Below are 20,899 nucleotides of genomic sequence, written 5' to 3' on the forward strand. Positions count from 1 at the left end.
CCTTGTTTTTCCTGTATAGCTTTCCTGAGCATGTAGTCAGTAAAGTTAGAAGGGGTTCTTTTGGGCAAAATAACTGTAGCATTAGGTTGGCTAATTTTCAAAATATGCAGGCCGCTTTATGGCCGCTATTTTGTAGCCTCCTATGTTAGAGTAGCTTCTCAGCTAATACTTTAATTTGGTTTGAGTTAGCACTCATCGCTTCAGTTATTTGTGTACAGGATGGCTTATCGGCCGCCTGACACTGTTTGCTTGCAGTGCTTAATTTTCTCCTCATATTTGAAGGTTTCAAAATGAAGCCCAAGCTTTGCTTGGCCCAGTAGGCCTAAGCTAGTGGCTAGGCTAGAGCTAGGTTTAGGTGTTTGTTTGTCACATCACCCTTATTATTACTATCCCTGTGAGGTTGTATAGTTCCTAGTTCTGGCCTCCTCTTGAGGGAGTTGCGGGCCATATGCCCTTTTCCCCTTCGATGTGAAAATATAGGTGCTATGGCTGAGGTTAACAGCTAAGGTTATAGGCTGTTATTAGCCTTCCTGGTGCTGTTTTCCCCAGGTGGTAGGCCCTTATCTTCGAGAAGATGAGTTATGCAGTGCTGCTAGGCCCCACTTTTTAGAACTTTTGTCATGCTTATAATGTCTTCACATGAGCCCCTTGATTTATATTCAAGTTTCAGATTACGATGCTAAATATTCTACCTTTCGTTCTCTAGGGTTCATTACAGATTCTAGTTCTGTTCTGTGAAACATTTATCCTGTTTGGATGGCATGTATTACAAAGCATTCATGTTTGCTTTGGGTTCTAAGCTTTAGCCCTACATACATATGTGAGCTTACTTATGTGCTGCCACAGGTTAACGCCTGTTTCTGTGATAGAAGGCTGTGATTAGCCTCTATCTATGAAAGTGGTGTTTTTTTGTACTCCCCAGTTAGGGTGTGTGTTTCACTGAGTGCATCACCTGTTGGATTGCACACTCAGGTTGAGTGTAAAGAGTCTTATTCTGGTTAGAATAGTATGATCTCTGTTAGCTCCCAGTCGATCATGACCACAGCAGCTGTCTTGCATTTGCTGTTAGATTGTTGGCTCTTTATTGTAGCCTCTCTTTTGGGTGATGTTGGTTACGATCATGAGTTTGCTCATGTATTTTTACCACTGCCTCAGGCTTTTGCTCACGTTGTCTGGGGTAATAGGCCTGTTCGGCTTTCCTTAGTCCATGATAGCATTTATATGTGTACTGAGGTACATTGCCTGTTGGAATGTTATGTCCGCTGGCTGGTGCCGCATGGTGGTAAAAGTAGTAGGCCTGGCCAGGCCTCCTTTTGTACCCTCTGTGTTGCCCCAGCTGGGCTGGTTATGTCTAGACTCATTCCATGGTTAAGTCATGTTTTGACTCTCGCCGCCTTCGGCCGCGCCCACCTCTGTACGAATAGGCCCTAGGTTAGGCCTTTCGTTGAGTTCTGCGGCGTAGTGTGTACTTATCATACCTGAGGGTTTCTCAAGTACTTGGCCTGCGCAGGCTGGCCCTAGTCATGAAGCTACCACTGGATGATGCCATGTGTTCATAGAGGTTGTAGGCCCCTGTCAGGGCCTCCTTTCTGTCTGCATGTTGGCACAGCTTTGTGTGGGTTTCTATGTGACTCATCACCATGGATAGGTCATGATGCCACTAGCTGATGCCGCATGTATACGGGTTGTAGGCCTTCGCAGGCCTCCTATGTGTCACGCTGGAGTTTGGCTTTCTACTTCTCTCGCTTAGAGAGTAAAAGGTGCTTTTACTGAGTACATCCCTGAAGTGGCTTGCCTCTCGAGGTGAGCTCTTGTACTAAAACCAACTTTTGGTCTGATTTTATGCATTTGCTGCCTTGAGCTTGGTTTCCTTTAGCTCTAGTCGAGCTAAATAGTTACCCTGTCTGTTACTCAGTTCTAATTTGCTCCTAGAACTTTAGTGGCCGCTAGCTGATGCCGCGTGCGACGGGTAGGCTTTAAGGGTCTCCTTTGTAAGCATGCTGGCTTTTTCCCTGTCAGTTTTTATTTACTTTACAGTAAAGGGTCTTATGTCGCTGGCTGGCTGGGGCTCGGGCTGGCTAATGACCTTCCTTTGTAGTCGGTCTGTCTAGCCTGAACCTTCGATAACACTGCCAGAAGCTGATGCCACGTGTCTGCTGAGGTTATAAGCCCATGGGGCCTTCTTTAGCATGCGTTGCCGTACGTTGTACTCCTCTTACTTAAAGTACACTGCTCGTCGGATTGTGTTGGATGGGCTTGTCTTGTGGGCACTCACAGTTACCTAATTACTTGGTTGGTCATGCACTCAGCATGCTTTGTTTTCAGTTCTTTGGCCTTATGGGCCATCCTGAATACCACCTGGTGTGTTGGGTTCTTGTTGTGATATTAGTTCATTGTAGAACTCGTAGCTATGTTGTAGGCCCCTTTTGTTCGGCTTCCATGGTTATGTGCCTACAGTATGGTCTGTCTGTTAGGTTGAGCTTCGTACTTCCCTCTGGGTTGACCGCGTAATTGTGCTTAGCTCCCTAAGCTGGTCATTGGTTGTAGACTTCTATGAAGTTTCCCGCTGAGACCGTCCCTTTACCGGGGTTTTTCTAGCGCACAGCCTCCTCAGTGCTTTATCAGCCACTGAGTAGATCCTAGGATGAGCGGATTATACACCCCTCAATACGAGGGTTTATAGCGCTTAGCTGAGTTCTGCTCTCCGGGATGCCCATCTCTTAATGGCCGCTAGCTGATGTCGCGTGTAACAGGTAGGCTCTCTGGGCCTCCTTTGGGAACATGCTGGCATGTACCTTTTGCGCTTCTTTTACATTCTTTTTAAAGACTGTAAAAGGAATTTTATGTCGCTGACTGGCCAGGGCTCCGGCTGACTCATTAACCTCCTCTGTAGTCGGTTTGTTCTACCTGGAGCTTGATAACACTGCCACGAGCTGATGCCACATGTCTGCTGAGGTTATAGGCCCATGGGGCCTTCTTTAGCACGTGATGGCGTACGTTGTACTCCTCTTGCTTGAAGAGTAGAAGGGAGCTTTTACCGAGTACACTGCTCGTCGGATTGTGTTGGACGGGCTGTTTTGTGGGCACTCACAGCTACCTAATTACTTTGTTGGTCGTGCGCTTAGCATGCTATGTTTTCAGTCGAATGGCCTTATGGGCCATCCTGAATACCACCCTGTGTGTTGGGTTCATGTTGTGATATTAGTTCATTGTAAGAACTCTTAGCTATGTTGTAGGCCCCTTTTGTTTGGCCTCCATGGTTATGTGCCTACAGTGCAGTCTGTCTGTTAGGTTGAGCTTCGTACTTCCCTCTGGGTTGACTACGTAATTGTGCTTAGCTCCCTAAGCTGGTCATTGGTTGTAGACTTCTGTGAAGTCTCCCGTTCAGACTGGCCCCAGGCTGGATTGTGCTCCCCTGTACCAGGGTGCTCTAGCGCACAGCCTCCTCAGCGCTTTATCAGAAGCTGGGTAGATCCTAGAATGAGTGGTCTTACTGCCCTCAGTACGAGGGTTTATATCACTCAGCTGAGTTCCGCTCTCCAGGATGCCCATTTCTGCGTGTGGGTTTGAGTTGCTCACTGCCCTTTCGCAGTCACTCTTACCTGCTCTCCTCTTTTGGAGTTTGGGCACTGGAGATTCTGTATGTCAGACAAGGTTGGCCCAGACTATGTTTGGCTTTCGCTAAATTAGTACGGCCTCCTTGGTGGCGTCAGGGGTGAATTTATCCCCCTAGTGACTGGCCGGGATTCCTTCTGGTTCCCTGGCCACATTCCCTTTAAGTGACCACTTCCTACGGGTTGTTGGTCCCAGATGCCTTGAGCACCCTTGGCAAGCCTTTTACGAAAGGCCTCTTTTAGGCTCAGCTTGGGCAGTTGGCCGTAGGGAATGCTGTCACTGACAGCCTTTGAGAGTTGCTCCCGTTTTTTCCCTGGAACTGCCGGACGTTTGTCCAGACCTTTTGGGCATGCACTCTCCTCCAGCATGGCGGCGTGGGTATATCTTTCCCAAAGCGCAGAGTTGAAGTTCCCTTTCGAAAGGGAATGTCTCAGGTTACGCATGTAACCATGGTTCCCTGAGAACAGGGAACAAGACTCTGTGCTTCCCTGCCATGCTTCGGGATGCCTGCTGAACAGTCCCTCAAAGACGAGAAGGTGTTGACTGCTTCCTCAGGCGCTCCCTTTATACGTCACGGTTCGCGCCGTTCAATGTCATAGGCTGTCGCCGGCAAATAGGATTGGAGTTGTGTGATTCTTGGCATTTCGAACACCTGTCACGAGTGACGGTTCCCCATAGCGCAGTCTAGCGCAGAGTCTCGTTCCCTGTTCTCAGGGAACCATGGTTACATGCGTAGCCTGAGATGTTTTTCGCCCAAGTTGGGGAAGAAAGTCATGTCATATTTCTCAACTGAAGTGGCTCGCGGGGGTGGGACCAGTGAGCGACTCGCATTGAGATAAGGAGAAATACACTCAATCAGATAGAAAATGTATCATGAGTCTCGCCGTGAAAATGGCGGAGAAATTTGCTCTTTTAAGCGGTTAAAACCACTCGAAATAGCTCTTAAATTGTTCGCCGGATGGTGGCAGGAGACTTGCTGAGAAGGCGGCCAGCAGCGGGAAGCGGGCGGCGCTCGAGGCGGCAGTCTGTGAGGGCGCCGGCGCTGCAGGCGTTCGGCGATCTCAGCTGGTCGGCTGCGGAGCCTCTTCTACGGCGGGAGAGCTCGTTCCAAGAGGCGAAGGCTTTCAGCTTCGGAGATCAGTGAGGAGAAGTGATGTCGTAACTGAAGGAGAGAGATCTGAAATCCTATGGCGAAATGCCCGCTTATACAGTATAGCCATACGCCGCACCCATTCTGGCGGGCTTTGGCGCGCTGCATCGCCATAGGCTCGCGCAGCTACGCCGCACCGTCATTGGTCACCGCTATTGAAAAAGGCTTCATCAGCGGGGAAAAAGGAGACCTTTCTCCATACGCAGTACGAGTGAAGTATCGAAAGAGAACTTATTTTGTTGTTCTGCATCACAAAACAAATTTGAACAGATTCACAAAATGTAACGTTTTCAGTCTGAATTGTGATTGCTATGAAGAATGGTGGAAACCAAGCATATACTCGGTTTGTTTACAATGTTTACACCCTCTGATTTTTATATAATCATTGCACTGCTTGATACAGGGCAGTACAAGAACCTAGGAGAATTGATTATAATGGAACATTCATATATTTTTGAACTGTGTGAGACTGGCGATCCATCCAAGGTGTCTTCAGCCTGAGATGCTGGTATAGCTTCCAGCATCCCTGCAACACTAGGACAAGCAGTTTGGAGAATGGATGGATGAATAGATGGATGGGCAGATGGATGATAAAGACGACGTTTCAGTGTTTGTGTAGTGAGTTGCAAAATATGGATATGTGTATATGTAGAAAAAAGAAAAAAGGACACCCCTTAAAATTTTGCATTGTATATAAGTTAATATGCATTAGACACTCATTTCTTGATCCTTAAATGTATTATTACCTTCTTTGTTCTGAGTAAAAAAAAAAAAAAAAAGTTATTTTTCTTTTATTAATGCCTTCTGTAGAGGGCATGTAGCGGTCTTGATTTAAGGTACTGCACCAGGCAAGTCACAGTGCTCAAGTACTCAAGTACAGAGTCAAGTACTCCTGTCTCACAGTGTTTCTTTTTATTGTTCTACAATGTTGTTAATTTAACTTACCCATTCCCGCTTCCCTGAGTAACAATGTAACAATATCTTTATTTCTGATTCTATTGACTCAACTCTTTACATTTTTTCTTTTGATTGTCCTATTACTTATACAGGAGAATTCAATCACATTTTAATGTTTACCTACCCTTATAGGGTATTGTATGTCTGGAAGTAGTAAGCTGTTGCTTGTCACTTGACCCTGTCAACTCCCTATTCTCTCAAGTGTGGGTATCTGCAGGTCAGAGTAAAGGCCATGCTGAAAGGTAGTGTGCACACCATTGCCAATGTTACCAGTTACCAATTTTAAACAGCTTTAAAATTGGATGTCAAAGCTGCCTGTTAGTATGTGGGGTAGGGTTAAGGATCAGTTTCTGTTATAGCATTGTTTACCTTTTGGCACACCCCTAACTTATGACATGCCCATTTTTCTCACCTGCAGCTGTCCCTGTCTCCATTCTCTCCTGCCCCTGTTCCCACCCTCTGCCTTTCCACAACTTGTCCATTTCTTGAGCTTTTCCCAAAACCAAGGTATGAATGACAGGCACTGATATAAGACACTTTCATGGACCCTTTAACAGACATTTCAAGTTTTTAACTAGTGGCCACATTTGTTGTTATAATCCTGTGTCTATTTACATTTCCGCAGGGATAACCACAGTCAATATAGGGCAAGTCTTGCCATGGATATTCAGTACTGTTTTTTGAATCAATGATCAGCATCATCTGAGCTAATTATAGTTGCTGAGAGCTTGTCGCTTGGAGACCTTGGAATAGAATTACCTTGAGAAGTTATTTGTCCTGCAGCATTGGTATGCTGGGGTGAGTCCTGTGGCTTCACCACGTCTGACAAGCTCTTATCTCTGCCTCTCGTCCACAGGTGCTCACTGTCACCACGGTGTGATCAAAATGCAGCACAGAACCCGAGAACACCAAGCTCTGTTTACTCAGATAAATTACAGAGACGTGCAGGTTGCTCAAAGTAAAGTGCAACTTGTAAAAACTTCACTCACTTTTTTAAGCATATAGACAGTGATGATTTTTGGTGCTTGTGAAGCTTGTGCATGGAGGCTTAAAACAACTTAGATGCAGAGTAGCAGAACTGAGATGTAAACTTAACTTCCTTTCAAGTCATACCTCCTGGAACACGTAACCACAGGCATCCCAACGCTTCAAGTTTTTGATCTCATCCTTATCCAACGCACAAGTTAAACAGCTTATTAGCAGCATGGCCTAAAATTTGTGTTTGAGGGCCTCCAGGAGCAGGACTGAGAAACACTGCTTTGAAGAAAAAAAAAAAAAAAAAACAGAGACCACATTGCCTATTGTTTATGTGCACTAACACAAAACCCTTCAGACTTCAGACTCTCTCAATCTGAATCATTTTTATTATGTAACTGAAAATTGTTAAAGAAATTATTGTCTTTAGAGAAAAACACTAAATCCTATATTCTAAATAAGTTTGTGCATTTTATGATTTAGGTGAATAATGACAGACAAATTAAATAATAGAATTCCACTTAAATATAAACATTTAACCCTTTGAGCGGTACGGTCCCACATATGGGATTTTTATTTCAGTGCCCCTGGGCGTACGGTCCCACATATGGGATTTCGAACGTTCAGCGACGTCACATAACTGCCAGATTCAAACTGCGCTTTCGCGCTTTTACTGTGAGACGGACGCGCGCAGCTCTTGTCATATATCACAACTATGCAGTGTTTTCAGCCACATAACGTTTCTTTTAAGGTTTCAGACATTTAAATATGCATAAGCACCATTAAAACAATATATTTAGAGTTTATAAAATACACACTGATGTCAGACATCAGTGGAAGGAGCAATAACAATCCATTCATATACAGTTTGCCGACATTTATTCATATCAGACACACATAATGGGCCCAAGTAACTATAAAGTTTACTCTATTATTCTTCCAGTTCACCAGCCACTTACTTGCATATATTTCGGGAGAAAATGATGAATTCACCTGCTGTAAATCTGACTGACAGGACTCTGCGAACTGCGGGGCAAACTAAGATGGCGCCGCCCATCTCGCGTTATAGATCAAGATAAAGATCATTTATAAAGGATTTTAAACGACAAAACACACTCCCTTACACATATTTGAGGATCGGAATATCAGATAGTTGATAACATGGAAAGCAAGTTTGTGAATATTTTAAATAAACAAGGAAAAACAAAATAATAGCGATCCACCTGTCATACAGTGTTATTGTGGCTGCGCTCAGCGCTCGTGACACGCATGACGCATCGCTATGGAAACATTAAAGGCAAACGTTCTAAAATAACGGTCGCCTTAAAAAAACTCACTCTGGGGGGACAGTTAGAATATTTTAAACTCACGCTTGAAAGGGTTAAATGCTGGAATACAATATACAACTTGCCTGTTTGCAGAAAGTCATAGTCAGTCTACAGACTTTAGGCAGTTAACAGATTTTAAAGAAAATCACGTAGTGTATGATGGGTACATACTCTAACTTTTAGCTTCAGACTATGATTATTTAGTTGGAGGATATAAAACTATTTAGTTGGAGGATATAAAACGTGTGATGTTTAGAACACATGTGTTATGCATCTCTTAGCAACAAGGTGCATTTTTCTGTCTGAGTTTGCTGTGCTCTGAAAGACTTGAAAGTCTGGAATTGTGTGATTTTAAAATCTGTTCCAGTTTTACAAAATTTTGTGTATTCCTGCCTTAAATGACATTATATAATTCTATGAATTAAATATGCAGGCCTATATTTTCAACTGAAGGGATGTCATAATTCCAAAAGGCTATTAATTCAGAATGAATGATACTCAGTTGCAGTATACATTATAATGGTGAATAATGAATGATGTTTGAAATATGTATCTTCAAAAGAATTTTTAAAACAATAACAGCATGCCATTAGGAACCTTTTTCCCCATTTCAAGGGCATCTTAACCCAAGGGTCTCACTTTAACTTTTCACAATATTAAAAAAGATTACCTTGATTACCTAATCAGTGTTTTCCATTTATTTCAGAAATACACCTAGCCTATCCATAGCACTGTTCAATGCAAACTAAAACAGATGGAGACTGTTTTTATCTGAGGTCACAGGCCTTGCTGAGGAGGTATAGTGCCTCTGTAGTTTGTGAAAATATTTTGATGAAAGATGATCTATAAGGCAATGTCTAATTACTCCCAGTCATTTCTTTGAGGCCTTTCATCAGGGCTGTGTCATACTGTGAAGAATTTTTCTATTGTTCAGGAGATTAATGAGACATTAATGAAGAAATATTTTGCATATGGTGTGTTGAGGCCCTGTGAGTATTTAAGTTGCTGAATGGGTTTTATGTTAATGGTTTCCTTTATATAATGGATGGCACCTTACCTTTCTGGGACCACAAACTATGTATGATTGAGGTATATGTCTAAAACAGCAATTCTCTCAAGATTTCCTTGATGTATCTCAAGAATGTGACTGATGACTCCTGTGGGGACTGAGCTGTATTATTCCTGATGCTATAATCTTCAAGAAATAATAGTTGTGTGGTTCAATCAAGCTAATTTATGGAAAGTACTCTGAAAGGTATTGTACTCTCTAGTAATGACATGAGGTAATTTTCAAAGAGTTTGTAAACAGCCCTGGTACAATGACACACTGTTATAACTGTTCTTGTATTACTTTCATAGATGCTCCAACCTGCTGATTATACTATTATAAAATCTGTAACAGCTGCCACATGAGATCCACAGGCATTTTGTATTCTGTTTAAAACACAATTTTTACCAATTTTCCATACTCGCAGAACTATTTTTATCAGGAAGCACCAGAGGAGAATTTCATTCAATTACTTCTTAAAAAATGAACATTTGAGTTTTTGTGTTTTTGTCATTTGATGACATATCCAACTAGGTGTTATCTGCTTCAGTGTAGTATAAGTAATGAAAATAATTTAGTTTAGAACAATGTGTTCTGACTACAAAGTAAGATATGCTTTAAAATATTTTGCTGCTTCTCAGTAAGGCAATAATTGCCGCTTCAGCTTTTATGTGCCAAATTGGTTCAATTACTGAAGAAAAAGGACTTGGGAGAAAGAGTGTTTATGTGTATATTAGAGTGCATCTAGGTTATCACTGAAGGTGACATTTAAGAACAGTGTTACATTTTGACTGTGCAACCTGAAAGTGAAAGGTAAACAGACCTAGGTAAACAAGGTTTGAGGAGGGGTATAAATATCGCTTTCACCTCAGTGATCGCAAGCTATATTATAAGCAAACCTGAACTATCTTCAGCCTAAAATAGTAATTCCAGAAATCCAGGAGTTATGTTTATGGTAGAGTAAGGCACACCGATGATTTGATATCCCAAAATAAAAACAGGCTTTTTTTAACCTAATTTCAAATACAACACTTCAGGACTGATTCATTTGTTCCATGCAAATGGGTTTCAGAGTTTATATTTGATTGAGAGCTTGACAGGCAAGAAGAAAAACACTAAAAACTATTTATTTTCACACAACTGCAAACTAAATCTGTTGTTGTAAATCCACATTTTATTTTATTAAATTATTTTACAGTAACATGTGATAAAATGCATTTCATAGGTGGGCCAGGGTAAAACAGACAAACACTAAAACATTCATCCCCTCCTCTTTGCTGTATCATTGCAGAGCAATCCTGGGCCTGCATTGTCTGTTTTCATATGTGAAATGGTTGGAATAGAGGTGTGATCAGTGATTAGATCAATGTGTGATATAGAGGCATGTGTGTATTCATATGTGCTTAAGTGTGTGATCATTCCTGCAGTGGGATTGGATGGAGATCTGTACATACAGTATGAAGGTCAACAGCTGGGGGTCTTTCCTGAGCCTGAACATATGTGAACAATAAAGGGGATAAGTCAAGATAATTCTCTCTATCTGTGTCTCTACACAGACACACACCACTCATTATGCTCATTATGCATTATGCTCATTATGATTATTGACTTTCTAAAAGGTCATATGGACTGACGTTAATTGAAAAGTGTAATGATTTATATGTGGTGTTAAGTAATTCCACACACAACTGTGATGAGAAGTTCTTACAGTCACAATTCAGTTTTCCCAGTTCTCCCATCAATGTAGTGACCAGGTTCAACTCTGTATAACTTCATTGGGAAACTAGTAAAGAGCTACAGGTTGATAACTGCTGGGGATGATGGAAGGTCTCCTCATGAGTCTCAAATAGCCAAGGCACATTGTTAAAAATAAATAAATAAATCTGTATTGGTTGTGAAAAAACACAGCTTTCATTTTGTAATCATGTTTAAATGTTGTTCCTTAGCCTTCAGATGCTTTCAGAATAAAATTATGTCAGCAATTTCTCACCCTCATGTTGTTTCAAACCCATAAGACTTTCACTAATGAAAACAATTTAAATAAAACTTGACAATTTTGTGAAAGTAAATGCCCGTCTCGGGTTACGACTGTGATCCTGGTTCCCTGAGAAGGGAACGAGACACTGCATCGTATGACGACACTGGGGAATGCATTCAGTGTGACAGCGTCTGAAGCAGGTGTGCAACTAGTCCTGATTGGTGCTGAGTCACCTCGTAACGTGTGACGGCATAATACGGAAGCTACAAAAGTTAGCCAGCAAAACAGCAGAGATAGCTTCTAATAGGCTGAAGCAAGTTGTTCCCAAACATGCAGGAAGTATGGTAAAGGGACGCAGCATCTCATTCCCTTCTCAGAGAACCAGGGTTACAGTCATAACCCTGAGACATTTCCTTTCAAGGGAACTCACTCTGCGTCCTAATGACAACACATTGGGGAATGAAATACCCACTTAGACATACTTACAAATGCCTGTTCTGGTTTGAAGCTGCCCAGGCACAACTCAGGACCCAGGTACAACTGAGACCTCAGAGTGGCCGGCAGGTCCAGGCTATAAAACCTTATAAAATTGTGTGGGGATGATGATGAAGTACCCAACTTCACCCCCCAAAAGCGAACCTCAGGAACTTACTTTGTTGAGGCAGGATGGAGATATGGAAGTAAGCGTCCTTTAGATAGATCATGACAAACCAGTCCTTAGACTTGATTTGACAATATGAGGAATCGACAGCATCTTGAACCTGAATCCCGTCAGAGAACGGTTCAGCTGACAAAGATCTATAATGGGATGCGACCCTACATCCTTCTTTGGAACTATGAAGTACCGGCTGTAGAACCTGGTATTTCTCTCTGAGGGAGGAATATTCTATGGCTTAATTCTATGGCCTCCTTTGCCAGCAGAGACTGAACATCCTGTTCCATAAACTGTACCTGCTCGGGGCCTACTACTGTGGGTAACACCCCGTTGAATTTTGGTGGAAAAGACCCAAACTATACCCTTTGTCTGTACCCTTTGTGAACTGTACATATGACCCACTGAGGTACATTAGGTAGTGTTTGCCAGGCTTCCAGGTTATCCACTAGAGGAATCAATCTCTCGAGACTGACATCGGGTATGTTTGGAGTACTATGTTCGTTGTCCTGAAGCAAATTCCCGGCAGGATTTGACCAAATTGATGTTTCTACAGGCCTCCCTAGGGAGAGTGAACCCCTCATGGCCGCAACATTGGCGGGCGTACATTGAGGTTTGGGTTCGTTGGAAACCGATGTGCCCCGAAGTCAAGTAAATATATATATGAAGAGTTTGGTTCCAAAACGCAATAACTCCATTTTGATTAATTTGAGTAAAAAGGTGTTTTCTTTACCAAGAAAGTGGCAAGATGAAAACCACTATTTTCTGTTTCAAACTTTCACATAGCATCTTTTGGTTATAAAAAACATAAAAAATTCAAATCTACATTTTGATTTTAAAAAGTTTATTATAAAAACGTATTATTTTTTTCCCCAAAATGCAATAAATCCATGACACTTTTTTTCAAAATGCAATTAATCCATCAATATAAAAGTTATTTTTCAAATTGAAAATACACAACAAAGTAAGTTGATTCATATACATGACAGAGTCTCAACTTTGCCAATATTTATCTTATATACAGGCATTTTACTAAAAATACATTCAGCCGTCGCTCCCAAAATGAATCTTGTTAAATTATTTGTCATTACCGATTAAAGAGTATCTGGCGCCACCGCACGGTTAAATAAACACATTTGCCGAGTACATTTGTATTAAAAACGGCTTTTAAAAAAGCCTTCAATGTTTACAGTGGGTGGAATGGAGCGCTGTGATCGGCTGAGCGGATATATCGCGTTCTGCAGAGAAGGGAGACTGGCGTTTGTCGCGTTTTGGAAAGAAAGGGAGAAAACATGACAGAATAACACGACGGATATCGCATTTTGCGCAAAATTAATAAATGACTTTTCAATACCGACCAGACACAATACTGATTTTGGTGGAAACTCAATTTTTTGAAAATGGCGTTTATCGCGTTTTGGAACCAAACTCTTCATATATACTTTCTAAAAGGTCATATGGACTGACGTTAATTGAAAAGTATAATGATTTATATGTGGTGTTAAGTAATTCCACACACAACTGTGACATTGAGGTTTGGGTTCGTTGGAAACCGATGTGCCCCGAAGTCAAATAAATATATATATATATATATATATATATATTTCTCTGGTGTTCTTTCCCTTTATATCAAATATCAATGATCAATTAGCGTCACACACCTGTAGGTACTAGATAGGTGCGTAGGAAAAAAGAGTCAAAAGGTAGAGTCAAAAGACGAAAAAACAGGAAAATCCCGCACACTATCAACTTGCAAAACAGTAAAAAAGTTCTTTATTAGCAACGTTTCGATCGTATGATCTTCATCAGGCATCACTTCTTTCACAATGCCTGATGAAAATCATACGATCGAAACGTTGCTAATAAAGAACTTTTTTACCATTTCGCAAGTTGATAGTGTGCGGGATTTTCCTGTTTTTTGCTTATATCAAATACAAATCTCTGAATTCTTTTAATCTTGGACACAAAAAAACAAAACAAAACAAAAAAGAAAAGACTACATCTATAGCAGGATAAGAAATTGATTCTGAATTAATTGCAGGATCATAGAAGATGGGGATGCCGTTTTACATCCACCAATGAAAGTTTACACCAAAGACATAATGAAATTCGGTTACTGTGACAACCTTGGCCAAGAGGTGCTTGAAACATCCTTGGTGTTTCAAGCCTTGAATGTCCAAATTCACTATCAAAGTGAAGGTCCAAAGTCCCCAAAGTCATTAGCAGTCTGCCACTGCTCTGTTTGTACAAACACTCTCCTCTAACACCAAGCTGGGAGTGGCAGTATGTCCGTACAGCAGTAACAACTGTAGAGAGTCCATCACTTCTGAATTTAAAAGAAGGACAGGTTGTGGCCTTGAGGGCAAGCTAAGTGATCATTATTAAAATGACTGAATGTTCAATGTTAGTTGCTCTTTTATGTTTTACTGTTAAATGATTTGTTTTGGGGGTGAAATGTAGTGGTATATTTGCTAATACTTTATTTTAGTGTCCTTGTTACACATGTTGCATGTAGTTATCAGGCCCGGCTCCAGATATGAGATGAAAGGTGGGCCAAATGATATTCCAGGTGGGCCGGTCGGATTGGTGGGGGGCTTTAATGCTTTAATCTCACATGTCTATTGATATAGATAAGGCAATTGTTAGGGTTGTTTGCTATTGTTATTGTTATAAACTATTATACTATTTTGAAAAATCACATTACAAAATATAATGTGAGATAACACAAATAATATTTGCAACATTTATTTATTTTTTTTTTTTTTGCACGAGCTGTTTATACTGTACGAAATTAGAACTTTTGTCCAATACCTCCTCTAGGGGGGTCCGGGGGCATGCACCCCCGTAAGAAAATTTTGTACATTTTAAGGTTAAATGCATCAATCTGGTGCACTTTGGAAGCTCAAAATTAAGAGCTTCAACTCATGTACAGTGTGCAAATTGACCAAAAACAACATTGACTTGTACCTGGACATTAAAGAGGGTTCAAACATATTTTTAGTTGTGTCTACATCGTTTTAGGTGTTTTAGGATGCCAAACAATTATAACAATAAAATAATAATACATACATGACAGTAATATCCATATAGGCTATTGTAACAAATGCAATCTAATATATATATATATATATATATATATATATATATATATATATATATATATGGTTAGGCTACTTTACACAACGTATAGGAAAATTAAAATACTAGTTTGTAGCCAATTTCTAATCCTTGAGTTTTAATTTTGATCACCAAATCGCCAGCTGATCGTGTGAGCAAAGTGCGCACTTCTCTTTAAAACACGCAGCACAAACAGACTAAATAGTATATACTTAATCACTGTATATATTTTGGTGCTGTATTAAGGCACAAAGCCATTACGGTTTCGATTTTAGTTCATTGGCAAAATACAATGTAGAGACCATTTATGTTTTAAATTTTCGGTTCATTATGAAACGGTCGCGGCGCACAGGGTCATTAATGGGAAACACTGAATGAATGAATGCTAAAGTTGTCGTATCAGTTGTTATCATAACAAAAACGCTTCAACCGGACCGAACGAGAGTCTCGAGGCCTGCCGCTGCGCTGAGTGACTGACAGGAGGCTGCGATGTGCGTGAACTCGCTGTCATATGGATACTGTAGAGAAGCGGTATTGAACGGTTTAACATATTTTAGAGACATGTTTAGAAAAAATATATATTTTAGCAGCACTATTAAGGGGGAGGTTGCCGCTTGGTCTGGAGCTGAATTGAATATCACACTAATTTTGTGATTGGCTGTTATGTGGTGTGGGGCCAGGGTGGGCCAAGCCTCTGATTGGGTGGGCCAGGCCCACCCTGGCCCCCCCGTGGAGCCGGGCCTGGTAGTTATTACAGTAATAACTATAAATTATGCATAATTACATTTAACTAACTCTAAACCAAACCCTATTCCTAACCCTTAACCTAAAGTAAGTACATGTAGTTAATTAACATTACTGATGACTTAAATGTATAATCACACCATAACAATAATATACTTAAAAATAAAATGTAACCATTTACTAGCAAAGCATAATGTATACTCTGAAAGCACAACAAAACTACTTGCTGGTTTGGATGCATCATCAGCCAAATGTGTAAATGCAGATCTTGGTATTTAAACATATTTTTTTAAATTGAAGGATGCACCTGAGCTCAATTTTGTGTGTCATGGCAAAGGCTGTGAATACTTATGTAAATGTGATCTTTCGTTTTCAAGATTTCAAACAAACTTCACAAACTTTCACATTGTCATTATAGGGTACACTGTAAAAAATGGCTGTAAATTTACAGCCAATTTCCAACAGTAAAATACCGTAATTTCAATAAACAGTTAAATCCTGTAAATTTACAGCTAATGGTTGGTAAATGAATTACTTGCAGTAAATTTACAGCACTTAACAGTAAAAAGGTTTGTTCCTGAGAAAAACGGTCTAATACTGTAAAAAACAGCACATGGGGGCGGAGCATCTTCAACGAGCCTCATTCAAACTCCTGCAGAAAGCGCTGCGGTCAACCGAAGGAATCTCTTCGTCTGCGTGTGCTAAAGAAGGAAACTGTTCAAGGTAAGATTATTTCTTTGTTGTTCTTTTATGTTGCACTCAAATTGTAAAATCGCCTTTTTTGTGGCTTTTGAGATATTTTTGGCTGTTGGCGCGAATCGCGTGTTACTGAAAGACAGCCCATAGACTGTAAAAGACACAGATAGACAGTTATCAACGGTGAGGCATTTCAGTAGTTAGTGTTCTCCAAACTCCGATTTTAACGTTAGGTTTTGGAATAACTGACGACGTGCCGTTATTAGAAAAACAATGCATGGGCCTATCCGAGATTGTAATGCAGCCACGACTCGAAGCGGCCCGTCGTCAAGTAACGTTATTCCTCCTCGGTCATCACACCACAAGATATTGTTCAGATGTTGTATTTCAAGACATTTTTCAGGTTTTTGTTCTTAAAACGATATTGTATGTAAATGTATTTATTACACATCTCATCCCAGTCCTCCGTTGCTAATTCAGATCGTCATTTTAGAACTTACGTTATTACATCACATCTGAGAAATGTCACAGTGCTTTTTAATTGCAAAATTATTTTATTGATAAAGTTTCAGTGTATGTTTAAGTCTATGTGCATCTGCACTATATGTGTGTGCGTTTGTATGTGATAAAGAGCGGGAGAATGAGAGTATGGGTTAGACAATAAAACATGGAAAAGGTTTTTCATTTTTATCCTCTTGTTTGTTATATTTATTTGCTTGATCAATTTCTTTGTGGGGTTTGGTTCTTTTGCGGTTTTTAGGCTCTAAGGACCTTTGAGATGACTGAAATCGTTTGGCGAAGTGATATGGAACTGTAATGCGGTCAAATAAATCCTCAAGATGCCTGGAACTACTGCCTTGAACAGCTGTAGTATAAACAGGTAATATTGCAAAAGTGGTTTGATTTTCTTTTATAGGAGCCTTTAAATTGATTTACATGTATTCCTAGTAAAATCAGAGTTATGCACTTTTGCAAACTTTATGCACACATGTAACACATGCAGTGTTATCTGTGCATTTATGAGGCACATGCAAATTCACATGCATGTTTCCAGTAGCATATGCAGAATACACCCATAGCTTTCAGACACACACTCACTCAATCAATCAATCAATAATTATTCACTCTTCTGTGGCTACCTGGAAAACAGACATTCACAAAATCTTTTGCATACCCCTGCTTTTGTTAAGATGATATTTTGTCTTGTTGTTTTTTTTCTAATGTAAAAAACACCCTCGTTTATGTAGTTTACAAGTTTCTAATTATGTAAAAAAAACATTCAACTAAACAGTTCCGTTTCTGTTCAATTTAAAACTGTGTGTAGTGTTAATAATAACTGTCTTTTCCATGTGCAATATATATAGTCACTAACATTTTCTTAATATGTTTTCTTCTCAGACCTGGGCGTGTTGACCAGTTTCATCAGACCTCTTTCCAGATCTATCCAAAGTTGGTGTAATGTAATCTTTTCTAAAGGTTAAAGGATTAGTTCACTTTCAAAAAAATTTTTCCTAATAATTTACTCACCCCCATGTCATCCAAGATGTTCATGTCTTTCTTTCTTCAGTCGAAAAGAAATTAAGGTTTTTGATGAAAACATTCCAGGATTATTCTCCTTATAGTGGACTTAACTGGTCTCCAAACGGTTGAAGGTCAAAATTACAGTTTCAGTGCAGCTTCAAAGGGCTTTAAGCGATCCCAGACGAGGAATAAGGGTCTTATCTAGAGAAACAATCGGTCATTTTCTAAAAAAAAATACAACTGTATATGCTTTATAAACACAAATGATCACCTTCCAAGTGGTTCCACCAAAACCGCACTTTCGTATTCTTCAAAAAGCTTACGCTGTATGTCTTACGCATTCCCTATTCTACTTATGGCCGCGTTCGTTCCGTAAATTAAATAAGGAAGGCGTAGGACATACAGCGTAAGCTTGAAGAATACGAAAGTGCGCTTTGGGTGGAACCACTTGGAAGGCGATCATTTGTGTTTATAAAGCAAATACATTTGCATTTTTCGAAAATGACATATCGTTATGCTAGATAAGACGCTTATTCCTCATCTGGTATTATTTAAAGCTCTTTGAAGCTGCACTGAAACAGTAATTTTGACCTTCAGCCATTTGGAGGCCATTGAAGTCCACTATAAGGAGAATAATCCTGGAATGTTTTCATCAAAAACCTTCATTTCTTTTTGACTGAAGAAAGAAGGACATGGACATCTTGGATGACATGGGGGCGAGTAAATTATCAGGAAAATTTTACTTGAAAGTGAACTAAACCTTTAACTTACAGTTTCTCTCATCAGACTGTACAATTTACACTTTTCTCTTTGACATTGTTTTTCATTGTTTTATTGCAGTTTGGTTTCAAAAATAAATATTTTCATTATTTACTTACCCTGATGCCATCCAATGGTGTATATGACTTTCTTTATAAGAACACAAAAGCATATTTTTAATCTGGAGGAAATTCAAGCTTTGTAGGATGCATACAATGCAAGAAAATGGCTTCCACCATTGTGATTAAAGAAACAAATCAATAACTAAAACATTCTCAACTTTAAACTCGTGCTTCTCACCAGGGCTCTGATACTGATTCTAAGAATGTTTGTGTTCTGCTGAAGAAAGGCAATTGTGGGATAAAATGATGATTAAATTTTTTTAACAAATTCAAAAATATTTGTGTTGGTTAAAGCAAGTGCTATTTTCCCTTTTCTTAAAGGGTTAGTTCCCCCAAAATAAAATTTCTGTCATTAATTACATACCCTCATGTCGTTCCACACCCGTAAGACCTTTGTTTATCTTTGGAACACAAATTATAATCTTTTTAATGATATAATGCTGTCAGATTTCCATCCATTGACTGCCTTTGTAACTACCACTTTGACGCTTCAAAAACTTTATAAAGAGATTGGAAAACTAATCCTTATGAGCATACTAGTCACTTGTTATGATGAAAAGAATTAATTTAGGCTTTTACTTGCACGTAAACATTGATCAGAGAACATATAAGCAGAAGCTCAACCTAACCTGCTTTGAGAATAAACCTCATTGGTTACTCAGCACGTTTGAGCTTCCGGAAGAGGTTTGTTCTTGTGCATTATTCAAGTTATGTTGAGCTTCTGCTTATGTTTGCTGATCAATGTTTACATGCGAGTAAAAGCCTAAATTAAATCTTTTCCTCATAACAAGCAATCAAGTCTCTTCAGAAAATTTGGTCTAAACCGCTCGATTCATATGGAGTAGTTGTCCTATCTCTTTATGAAGGTTTTGAAGCATCAAAGTGGTAGATAAAAAGGCAGTCAATGGATGGAAATCTGACAGCTTCTGTAATCAAAAAGATCTTAATTTGTGTTCGGAAGATGAACGAAAGCCTTACGGGTTTGGAACAACATGAGGGTGAGTACTTAATGACAGAATTTTAATTTTGGGGTGAACTAACCCTTTAACTTATTGTTTGTATTTATGTTGATAATCAGTTTGGGTCAGTTTCAGTCAATTTGTCAATGCCTATTTTTTGCATGTTTTAATAAATAGCAAATGATGCACCATAATCTATTTCTTCTTTATTTATTTTCTCTCCATCTAGTGAAAAATAGTTTGACATTGCATTATATACTAGATATACTAGAGATGTGTTAAGTATGTATTATGTATTGTTTTAATTTTTCTGTATTGTAGAATTATAGCTGTAACCATTGCTGCAAGTACAATGTAAAACAGTGTTGAAACCGTAAAATTACGGTAAATGGCTGGAACCACAGCTGCCAGTATTTTACTGTGAAATTACAGCACGGCTGTAAAATAGAAAAACGGTGTTGAAACCGTAAAATGGAAAAACTGTATTATAACCGTAAAATGGAAAAACAGTATTAAAACCGTAAAACGGAAAAACGGCGTTGAAACCGTAAAATTACGGTAAAGTGCTGGCACCACAGCTGCCAGTATTTTACCGTAAATTTACGGGTAAATTTTTTACAGTGTATTGTTTGTAGAATTTTTGTAAAAAATTTACTTAATCCCTTTTGGAATAAAGCTGTAACTTAACAAAATGTGGAAAAAGTGAAGCGCTGTGAATACTTTTCGGATGCAATGTATATTACGCTGCTTTCACTTTAATTCAAAGATCTAAATGTGATTTTTTTTACTTGCTGTATACATTCACAGAAATAACCAACTGGGTTTATGTGAACTTTCTTCACTGAGTTTCTGAAATAACCTTGTGTATTTGACAATTTAATCACAATAACACATGAAAGACAACTTAGTTTAATACTCATGGGATGCTCCGTCCCGTCTGACATCCAGCTCTCTGAGCGCATGCACTGGGTGTGTACACTCAGAAAACCATATATCAGAAGTTTAGACTGATATGGCTTTAAAACGCATGCAGATGATAAACTTTCATGATGATGAAGAATTGCAAAGTCACGTGAGCGTGTCCGCGATAGAGATGATCACCACTGGCTCCACCCTCTGGCCTCTTTGCATTTAAAGAGACACACAAAAACAGCGAATTTTTCGCTCGCTCAAAAACTGGCATTTTCAATGTGGTATAATAAATGATCTGTAGGGTGTTTTTAGCTGAAACTTGGGGACACCTGAGACTTATATTAAATCTTGTAAAAAAAAAAAAAA

The 20,899-nt window shown here is 39.5% G+C and overlaps 1 long non-coding RNA gene across 1 annotated transcript; it reads left to right on the forward strand.

Annotated features, from left to right (window-relative positions):
* Positions 1 to 16,119: 16,119 nt before the first annotated feature.
* Positions 16,120 to 17,791, forward strand: LOC125271436. The gene is made up of 3 exons (XR_007185612.1): positions 16,120 to 16,287; positions 17,021 to 17,140; positions 17,659 to 17,791. It is a non-coding gene; the product is annotated as an uncharacterized LOC125271436 (long non-coding RNA).
* Positions 17,792 to 20,899: the final 3,108 nt, after the last annotated feature.

The sequence above is a fragment of the Megalobrama amblycephala genome, linkage group LG7, assembly GCF_018812025.1.
Source record: "Megalobrama amblycephala isolate DHTTF-2021 linkage group LG7, ASM1881202v1, whole genome shotgun sequence".
In the NCBI taxonomy this organism is placed as follows: Eukaryota; Metazoa; Chordata; class Actinopteri; order Cypriniformes; family Xenocyprididae; genus Megalobrama; species Megalobrama amblycephala.